The sequence below is a fragment of the Centruroides sculpturatus genome, unplaced genomic scaffold, assembly GCF_000671375.1.
Source record: "Centruroides sculpturatus isolate CEXI.00-Female unplaced genomic scaffold, Cexi_2.0 scaffold598, whole genome shotgun sequence".
NCBI classification, from domain to species: Eukaryota; Metazoa; Arthropoda; class Arachnida; order Scorpiones; family Buthidae; genus Centruroides; species Centruroides sculpturatus.
The window spans coordinates 469,298-480,888 of record NW_019384757.1 but is presented as its reverse complement, the minus strand read 5'-3'; the positions used below and the strand labels follow the sequence as shown (position 1 = coordinate 480,888).

At 28.0% G+C, this 11,591-nt stretch overlaps 1 protein-coding gene across 1 annotated transcript in view; it reads left to right on the top strand.

Moving 5' to 3' along the window:
• The first annotated feature begins 6,406 nt into the window (after positions 1–6,406).
• The window catches only part of LOC111628733 (bromodomain adjacent to zinc finger domain protein 2B-like), a 52,223-nt gene continuing 47,038 nt past the window's right edge, over positions 6,407–11,591 (top strand). The window contains exon 1 of the mRNA XM_023372569.1: positions 6,407–6,553. The gene's annotated coding sequence lies outside the window, so the exon portion shown is untranslated. The remainder of the gene's footprint in view (positions 6,554–11,591) is intronic.

Below are 11,591 nucleotides of genomic sequence, written 5' to 3'. Positions count from 1 at the left end.
CGTGTTATTTATTCCCTTGAAAGTTTCAGGGGAAGACCGGTTTCTAGACAGATGTGCATCAGTTACCGTAAACACTCAAATATATCACTAAATTTTCCATCATTTATACTGTTTCAATAAGTGGGGACAGCAAAAATGGTCCAAAATACAGTATAAACTTCTATTGGGTGTATATTTTTAACAACATAGTAAAGAAAAGTTATTTTTTTGCAATTTTTATTGTCCACAAAACTGATTGAAAAAATTTTAGCCATAACAATGCCGAATGAAAAGAAAGGACTGTCGTTAAAAAGGAAATTTATAACTCTTCAAAGATAGAAATTTTGGATTGAATTAAAAATCAAGAGCAGACAGCTGATATTAGTAGGCATTTTAATTTAAATGAGTCGACTATTCGGTCGATTAAGCAATCGGGAGAAAAGATTAGAAATTTGGTCGCATCCGGATCATCTATTCTTGTGAAAAATGTTGCTAGTCCGAGAGCACCTATAATGTAAAAAATAGAACAAGCTCTAATATTATGGGTAGAAGATATGAACAAGAAATGATTGTCTTTAAATAAAACTGCATTTAAACACAAAGCCTTAAAAATATTTGATTATTTAAAACAAATGGGACAGTCGTCAGCTGCAGTGGCATAGCGTGGGTGCCAGCTGCCCGGAGCGGAGGAAAATTTCTCTGACCCCTTATTTAGGTATCTCAATTTAAAAGACTAAAATTCAGTTTCATCACAGAATAAGTAATGAAAAATTCCGTGCTCATTTCAGTCGGTCCGAATCGTAGGTGCGACAAAAATATGAAATGAAATGGTTCAAAATTTTACAAGATATTATTATTAGTTATTGTGAAATTTTGCCATCCCTGCCGCCTCCACTATGCTACGCCTGGTCAACTGATGAAACCAGTGTTAAATTCGTGGCTACCAATGGCTGGTTTGAAAAATTCAAAAAACGCCATTCAAACGCTATGTTTTTCTCTTTTTTAAAACCGAATCCCAGTTTTTGTATTGAGTTGGTGTCTCCTATAACGCGATTTCCCACAACGTGGTATTTTCAAGGAATGTATCTATCGCATTGTAGGAGGCCTACCTGTATGATACTGTGAAAGACCGAAATTAGAGAATGTCAATATGAATGTTGACACATACAAAATACGTTGGTGAAAGACTGAATACTTGGCTATAATATTATACATTCGAACAATCGCTGGTGTATGTTGACAAGCACAGATAAGGTTTGGTGGAGGTCGAAACGACACCCGAGAAGCCGATGTTGACAGAGAGGTTACAGTCTGTCGCCAAATTCTTTCTCCATTTTCTTCTGCTCAAATTGATGATACTGTACAAATACAAGTCCCTGATGTCGATCGTGACCGTACAGATGCCCGAAATGTGTTGGCGGTTGTTGGAATAGAAGACTCCGACTTTTATAAATTAGCAAACAAAAATGGTACCCTCAAGCAGATTTATACCTGTAATCAGTTTGTAATTTGTAAAAAAATGTTACTTTCCATAGATGAGATGTCTTCTCAAGAAATATCGCTGAGAGAAGCAGCTGCAGCTAATTCGAAAAGTGGAGGGCAAGGTTATGCACCAGTGTTTCCCAACTTAAACTCTGGATGAGTCCATTTTCAAATTGTCCCCCTGTGGGGTGTGGTCCCCACGTTGGTCAACACTGCTATACACGCTGTCATTGCAAAACGAAGTGTTCTATGAATAAATGCAATTGTAAAAGCAAGGGACTCTTGTGCAATTCAAAGTGTCATAATAGTTAAAGTTGTTGCAATAAATAAGATTGTATAACGTTAATCACATAATCTATGTGTAAGTTTATTATTGTATTATTTTCTTTAATGATTTAGAATGTACTGCTTGTTTTAGGTTCAACAGTTTATTTAAATGTGCTGTTACTTAAGCTTTCTCCTATTTTGACATATTAAAAAGTTACATTTTTGTCTTAACATAAAAGAAATATTTTTAATCGGTCATTCACAGTAAGATATATAAATAAATACAAATACCTTATAATATACAGATACAAGTAATCATATATATATCATCCTAAATGTAACAAGAGTTTCTTTAAAAATTTAAAGACTTTTTATTTATATTATTGCTTTTTATGTAAAAAAAAAAGAAACATTTTCAGTCAAGATTTAACTTTTTTCAGCTTAAAATATTTTATTTAACAACTTAGTGTAATGTAGAATACATACATTAGAACAAACTAAAATTATGAACATTAGAAAAGAACAGAATTTTTAGTTGTTTAGCATTTTCAGTGTTATTTTATATGTAATAAAAAAAAATTTTTCAGTTACTCTTTTATATTCTGTGAGCAGTTTTATTTTGTACAGTGGAACTCCGGTTAACGAATGTAATCCGTTTCATGAGTCCGTTCGTTAACCGAAGCAATTTTTCCCATAGAAATTAATGCAAATACAGTTAATCCATTCTAGCCATCAGTATTTTTGTAATTTTATTTGTAAAATGGGTTTTCTTTGATGAAAATATAAGAAAACGTAGTATCTATCATTACAGCAACAAATATGTAAACTTTATTTAATAAAATAGCACTGTACATACCTTCATTTGTTCTAGTTGGTGGCAGAAAACTGGAGATATACGAACCTTAATGCTTAGAAGGGGAATCCCCTCCAAAAAAATAATGGGTAGCACTTCATCGGAAGATTCTTCGAGTCGAAGTCTCTTTCGGTAAAAAACCCACCAGCGGCTAAGTGGTCTTTGTACCTTGAACATGGGGAGTTCGTTCGTGGGTTTGCCCTTCGCTCAGACAGGCTGGCCATGTGGAGTTTTCCGGGTTTTCTCCATGTCTGTAACGCCTAAATAGGGGCCAGTTTCCCTTAAAAACACCTCTCAGAAGGCATTCCCCTAAGCAGATTGCTCAATTGTTGCGTTGCCATAACTTAACAAATAAACACTCTTTCTGTAAGGAAGAAGAAATTGATCTAAAGTTGATTGTCTTACTCTTTTAATAAAAATTTTTCTCAAATGTGATAGCGCATTGTCGTTTATATTGCGATGTCGTTTTCTATTGCCACTATGACTTTTTTCTTTCTTGGATGCCATATTGATTAAATATATAAATCACAAAACTGAAAAAAGAAGTATAGCACAAACACTCTGAAAAGCAATGCTTAACTCGTGCATGCCTAACACCAACTAAAATTTGACAAAAAATACCGGTACGTTTGTTATCCGAATTTTGTTCGTTATCCGAGACAAAATTTTTGCAAAATAAAAGTTCATTAACCGATTTGGTCGTTAACCAGGACGTTCGTTAACTGGGGTTCCAGTGTATAATTAACTCACAAACTGTCAGAATACATTTGTATTTAATTTTAAACCTACTTTTTTTTTTTTTTTCTTTTTTTCGTTATGGCCTGTCACAAATAGTCAATAATCAGTACGTAGCTTATTTGTGGAAGGACTCTGAAAATTTTTTACTTGTCGGAACCTGTAATATCTGGAACAATTGTGCTTATGCTGTCTTAATTTTTAACCGTGCCCAGTGGATTCGATAACTGCGTAGTGCCAGGTTGTGCAAATTGGGCAAGGATACAAACAACTACGAAGCCTTCAAGTATGAAGTGTTTCTTCATAAACCTGATTATTAAAGACAAACAAATTGCTGAATTATTGGGCTATAAGCTTGATGCTGCTATTAAAGCAGCCAAGGTAGACAAATAAGAATACTAGACAGCAAAAGAAGTACTACAATCTCGAAAATGAACTTGAAATCTTCCAGGCTACAGGTGAAAAAGCATATAACATCTGTCTATCTTAAATTCATTAAAGACAATTTTACTAACATCAATTAAATCGGAAAGTGCATTCTCGGTAGCAGGACTTTTCATTACTAAAATAAGAATCAGATTGACTGATCGAAGTATTGACCATCTTTGCTTTTTAAAATCTTATTATAAAAATTTTAAATATTTTGTATTATGTTTTATTTAAAAAATGAAAATTACGTTTTAAGTTAGAAGTTTGATCTAAGTTAATTTTTTTTATATTTTCAACTCAATTCAAAGCATTTTGTTGTTCTTGTTGTATGCCGTTTCTAGCAAACTTTTATAAATTTTTTCTATTTGTGAAAATTTCTATGTAATTCAAAGGTAATTTTTAATATACATCTTATACAGCATTATTATGATTTTGGAGGTTGCCGAACGTATTAAATTACTTTAAAAAATGAAAAATAATTACATCATTTGATTTCATGATATTTTGTATATCTTAAAAATAATTAATTCTGTCTTGTGATCCCAGACAAGCAAAAGACTGGGAAATGAGAAACCCTAGATAGGATACTAGATAAGTTTCATTCATGATGTAACATATATAACTGTGTATTGTGATAACTCATCTGTTCGAAATGATGTTACCTCATGGAAAATCAAAGTAAACAATATGTGGAAGGGTTATGAAGGGACATTTTGAATTGTGATGAAACAAGCCTCTTTTTTATGCATTACCAGACAAGACTGGGTTTTAAAGGAGAACATTGCAATGGTGAAAAGAATTCAAAATAGAGAATAATGATTATGTTGTGTGTAAATATGGCAGTTGAACTCCAAAAATTATTATAGAAAGAGCAATGAAACCATGATGTTTTAAAGGATTCAGTATCAGTGCTTTGGATTATTGGACAAATATGAAATCCTGGATGACTAGAGATTTGATGATACTGTAAAGCTGTCAGTGTATGATCAGAAAATGCAGCAACAAAATCAAAATTTGGTTTTGGTTTTAATCGTGTGTCATTACATTTTAATACTTGTTTAAAAAGTGTAAAAATGATTTTTTTCTTCTGCCAAATATGACTTCAGTCTGTCAACCTTTAGATAATTAATTTTTTAAATTAAATTTTGATAATTAAATCCTTCAAAATATTTTATCTGTGTGTTGTAAGACATTGTATAGCAGCAATTGAAGAATCAATGGCAAGTGCAGTTACACAAATTATTACTGTTCTAAATGCAATACTCTAGATTTCATCTTCTATAAAAAGAATTGTGTATAATTTACAATCTTCAAAAATTTTTCTAGTGTATTTCATTATCTTCCAGTTTAAATGTAATTTTTTTCAAATGTTAAACAATTATAACTTAAATAAGCATCTTTTTTCTGTGAACTTGCTTTGCTATAAAACAGAACTAATTTTTTTGATGTATTCAAAAAAGTATATGATTATCTTCAAACAAGATCATCATATACTTTAAAAATATTCAGATATATATGCAAAAATTGTTTGATATTTTACATCTTTTATCTTTTAACAACAGTGATAAAATAAACAATGCTATTCATTGTTATTTATGGAATAATTAAAATTATTTCACAGAAAGAAATATTAATTATTTGGAAGCGAGATAAATTGTTTCTATGAAAAAATTCAAAAAATTTATTTTGAATCATTGTTATAATGATAAAAATAATATTTTTGAGCGACATTTATTGAATTTGAATTATAAAATAAATTTACAGTAGAGCCTCAATTATCCGACCCCCGGTTAACCAACCGTCCTAGTCGGCAAATTTCAAATGTTCGCTAGTGATGTGGCGCTACAATATTTGGCTATGTCTTGACTACTTTAATATTATTTTTACGTGTTTTAGCTGGCAACACTCATTCGACCATGAAAGGGAGCCAGTATTTAAACGAGGCTTAATTTTCTAATTTTTAACGATATAATAGCGACGATTATTATTTTAAAAATTTTTGTTAGGCTTAACATCGATGAAAATTCAACGCGAAGTAGGTTAATAGTGATATACTAATATACTAATTACATGGGATATAATAATATACTACACTAATAATGGATTTTTTCATACTTTTCGGTTATCCGACCATCCCCAGTCCCCAATTGGGTCAGATAATCGAGGCTCTACTGTATATCATATATTAGAAAAATAATGAATAGTGTTTATTATATTTTCCAAAATCAAAAATTTATAATAATTGATTACATTTACGGATTTGTAAGTATTGATTAGTATTTTTTTTTATTTACTATTTTTCTTTTGGAATTTTTAAAATTTCTGATTTTACATTACCTTGTCTTAAGAAATATCTTGCATTCTTATTTATTGTTTGACATAATATTTTATTAACATATAGTTTAACTTTTTTGTAATGTGTTAAAGGTATTCATGTTGAATAGCAATGTTTTATAGCTAATTAGCAATAAAATTTATTAAAATTTTGTTCTTTTACATTGAAAAAGCTAATTAATTTTATATCTTCTGGAAGATTTTTAAATGTAATTATGAAATTTAATTAGTTGATTTTTTTACAGTATGATCTTTATAACTTCCTTGTTAAATAACATAATTCACCATTGTGAATTGTCAGTTTCCACTATTTTTAATCAATAATAGTTAAGTTAAATTTGATTTATGCATGAATTATTTCTTGATTTGCTATTATGAATGAAATATTATGTGCAATTATTTATTTAGGCAAGAAGAAAGAGACAGGAAGAATTAGAGAGACAGCGATGTGAAGAAGCTTTACAGAAAGCTCAGGTTAGTGGCAGTCATTCATCTTAATGTTTGTTTTATTTTATTTTTTTTCAGTTTTATACACTTACTCCTAACATTTAAAATAAAATGATTATAAATTATTAGAAATCAAACTTTGTTTTTCTGGAAACTAAAACTTATTTCATACAAGAAGTGTTTTTAGCTTGTGGACAGAATGTCTCATACAAAAGTTTAAAAATTCGCATATCAATTTTAAATATATTATAAAGCAAATAAATGAGTTTAAATTTTCATTTAGTATACCTTAATCATACAGATAATTAAAATATATACTTTTAAAATTAGTTTAAAGTATACATTTGAAATATCATAAAAGTAGTAATAAACTAATTCAAGCATTTTAAACACAATAAACTAATTTATAGTAATTTTTCACAATGACTTCAGTAATTTGAAGCAACAGCAGGAAAGTGTTAAAGTAGTTGTCTTTTGAAACAAGATATGTCATAAAAGAGAAGAAATCTTTCATGAAGTGCAAATCTGATTCAACTACAATGAATCTTTCTACACTTAATTACTTTTAATAGTATGTTATTTAGATATTTTAAATGTGCAGGCATGCATACATACATACATACATACATACATCCATACATACATACATACATACATACATACATAACAGAATAGCCATCTCTGTTTCTTAACAATGAGAACATGCTAACAATTATAATTCTCACAATCCAATGTCCTTTGGACAAAATAAATATTTTTTACACTAATACCTCTATTAACAGAAGAAAAATGTTTTTATATTCTTTTTTAATGAAAATGAAGATAGAAACAATATAATGAAAATTTTTGTTGTTCTGTTGTAAATTTAACAATATATGTATTGGCTATCTCTCCTTTGTTTTGACTTTCTTTGTACAGAGACTTTCTTTGTATTATTTTAAAAAAATGTCTAACACAATTTCATGTTTGCTATTTTCATGTACAGAGCAATTAATTTAAGCTAGATATTTAGCAGTAAGAATAAAGTTTTTTTCATCATATTAATTTGTTTAAAAACTTGCTTAAAACTTTGGATCTGTTTAAATGAGAAATTTATATTGCCTTTTGAATCTTCTCTTAGTTTATTTCAAAAATTTTCAACCTGTATTCTGAAGATGACATGTTAAACAGGTTGAAAACATAGTAAAATAATTTTTTTCTTTCTCCTTAAATCCTTTGTTTATGATGAATGTTCTTAATTCATATTATATTATATTGTATTGTTCTGAAAATACTACAATTTTTGAGTTTCAAGGAATGTTTCATAAGAAAAAAAAATAGAAATGAATGTATTAAGACCATTATTTTTATACCTGCAGAATTGTCTACAAAATAGTTAGTTGCTAGTACCATACGTGCTTCCATTACTTTGAATTTCTGCATTATCTCACAATTTTTATGATTCTAAGCATATCTCATCAGAACCATGTGTGTGAAATTTCAGTCATATGATTTTCTAATTTATTTTTTTGGCTGCCAAGTAGTTAAGCCTCATTTTTCAGCATGCTTTTGTATATGCCATTTTTCTTGCCTAAAGTTTACATAAAAGAAATATCATATTGGCAACATGTGAGCAGAATGGAACAAACCTCTGCTGTCACAAATTTAAAATTTTTGTCATACTATATGCAAGTTAAAATCTACTTGCTTACAATATGACTTTTTACTTTGAGAAGTAGAAATTTTGAAAAAATGTTTTATATTCAGAACAACATGATAAACTTTTTGCTATTGATATCACTTGTTAAATCTCTAAATTGCTGTAGAAATTGGCATAAACTTAACCACTTGACATTAATATACATAAGGTATTCAACATGCCCATTGCTATAAATTTCTTCTTGTAATCTAAATTTTTACTTAGATTGAATTTACAGGTTAATATTGTTTGTTTAGTATTATAAAAATGATTAGATCACTACATCAAGATAATATCTATTAAAACACTAAATAACTACTGTCTATCAGCATTAAAACACTTTTTATTATCAACACAACCACTTTTGACATTTTTATCAATGTCATCTTCAGGCAAAGAACATATATTTCAAAACTATGTTTTTTGCTGAAGATGGCATTGATAAAAATGTCAAAAGTGCTTGTGTTGATAATAAAAAATGTTTTAATATTGATAGACAGTAGTTATTTAGTATTACAAAATAAAAACAAAACTTTCGGCAATTACACTTTTAAAAAAGTTTGTGTTAAATAAACAGTACAAGTTTAAAGTATCCAGGAACTTCAAAATAATATAGTTTGTGTTTTGTTTTGTTTTGTTTTATTTTATTTTATTTATTATTTACAATGTTAGCATTAAATTTTATTTACTGGGTGGAACTATTTTATATTTATCAATAATATCACTTGTATAAAATGTTTTTATTTTACTTTTGTAATAGTTAATAAGGAAATAAGCAATTATGGATACAGTTTTCAACATCTTGAAAGCTATATTCATAATTTTTTTGTTTGATATTTTAGCATATAAAACTTGTTTGTGTATTTTATGGTGATGATGTAGAAATTTAAGAAAGTCTTTGTTGCTCTTTCATAACATGAAAAATCTATTGTGGCAATCTATTTTTAGTTAGTGATGTAAACTTATAAATAAGTAACTGAATTATCTTAACAAAGTTTTTAAAACTGTTAAATAAAAATTAATTAATAAATCTTCATCTCGTAATATGCCTTTCAACAGAATGGTCATAAATAATTTTTTCTTAAACAGGAAAGTCTTAAGAAACCATTTTAATAAATGGAATCAGTTTGTTTTATAGCATCAACTATATCAGTAGATTCATCCAACTGAATTGAAAATTCTTTGATGTCTTGTAGTAATTGCTCTTTTAAATTAGAAACTAATTCAGTCACTTATTGTGCAACTGTATTCAATAATAACTGCATTTTAGTTGGTGGTAGAAACTGTTTTTGACTTATACAGTATTTTTGCAGAATGACCGGCATGCCGGTTTATCCAGGGAAGACCATGAAATTAGATATTTTCATATGGTAAAAATCGGCATGCCAGTTTAAGTGAGGTTATACAGCCCTCACTAGAGGGTGCATTAATAAAAAATGGACTAGTTATGTCACATAAAAACAAATGAGTTTTTATTCTAAAACTGTGAAACTGTCAGCATTATATCAAAAACTATGATTATATGTTTAATTACTTTCCAGTTATTTATTTTCATTATTGAAAATTAAGGCAATACAAACAATGTTTGAGTACTTTTTCCTCTTTAAATCCTTTTTAATTTCAATCCAGGAACCACAAACAGCAGACAACTTGAAGTAAAATTTCTAAAAATAACAGATAAATACTATCAAAAAACTTACACACAATTAAAAATGATGACGCCAACTCTTTTTTGTAGGCTATGACGTCTAAAAATGTTAAAAATCATTAAAAATCTTTTTCAACAGCATCCATGTTATATAATCACATTTATAAGCTGAGAGTCCTCTGGTGGATTTTCAGGCAATCCAAAATTATTTACATAATTATACATATTACCACAGGATTATTTAACTGGATTATTTATTTTCATTATTGAATTAAAGCAATACAAACAATACAAATGCTATTACATAACATGGATGCTGTTGAGAAAGATTTTTAATGATTTTTAATGTTTTTAGACGTCATAGCCTACAAAAAAGAGTTGACGTCGTCATTTTTAATTGTGTGTAAGTTTTTTGATAGTATTTGTCTGTTATTTTTAGAAGTTTTACTTCAAGTCACCTGCTGTTTGTGGTTCCTGGATTGGAATTAAAAAGGATTTAAAGAGGAAAAAGACTCAAACATTGTTTGCATTGCCTTAATTTTCAATAATGAAAATAAATAGCTCAGTTAAATAATCCTGGGCTAATATGTATAATTAATTAATTTCATTTTGTCTTCTTTCTAATGTAAAACACTCTTGGGAATTTTGAAAGTGGTTTTTTTTATGTATTTTTTTGTTATTTGATTCAAAAATGCAAAGTAAACATTAAATTTAAGAAACTAGCTGTAAATTATCTCTGCTTACAAGGATTGGCTTTGTGTGAAATTTGAGAGGAAGATTTAATTTTTAAGGTCAGAGAAGATGGTCATTGTAGTCCACACTGACTAATCATTACCACTAATGTCAATAATAAGTTATTAATTGTTTTATTATCTTATAAACTAAAACTCTCTTCCTGAATTTAAGTCAGTCAAATTACAATGCTTTATTGTACTCAGAGAAATAATGTTTTTTTTTAACATTTAAGTAACTACTTTTGTTAGATCTGATTTAGTTTTATATTTTAGTCACAGCTTAACTGGCATGCTGGTTTTCCCATTTTTATGCAGCATGCTGGATATTCTGCAAAAATATGGTAAGTTGCAAAACAAAGATTTTCCTTTTAAAAATGCTTTTTTGAAAATTGTGTCATCACTAAAGTTTTATTTTAGCAAGAACATAAAAGTTTTAATTGCTATTGTATTTGTCATTGTCCAAAAAATAAGTTTTAATGCATATATTATTCGTTTTATGTAATTTTAATCAATATTTTTAATTGTTATTTATAAATTGCTTTTAAATTAAAACTTTTTCTATCATTTGATGGTAATCTGAAGATAGTTATTTAAATAGCTTAAACATTATTTTTACTTAACAAATATCTTTATTAGATAAGCAGTAATTTGTATCTTATTAAAATATTCTGTTAATTCAAAAAACATTGCAAATACTTAACAAATGAAGTTGTGACTATATTTAATTAAAGCACACTTTTTATTTACATTTATAACAAATAAGAAATGTTAACTGCATTTTTCAAATCTGTGTAGCTGTCATTGTTTATATATATTTGTTTTTTTTTTTTTTACATAAAAAAATTTTAAAACCTTAGGAAAGATTGTTTATGCACTGGAAGATATTTACAATAATTTATCAAAAAATTTACTTGTGTTTTTGCTAATCAGGACTAAACTGTTGCAAATTTCATATAAAATTTTTATTTTTATCTTACTATTAATTATTATTATTATAATTATTAT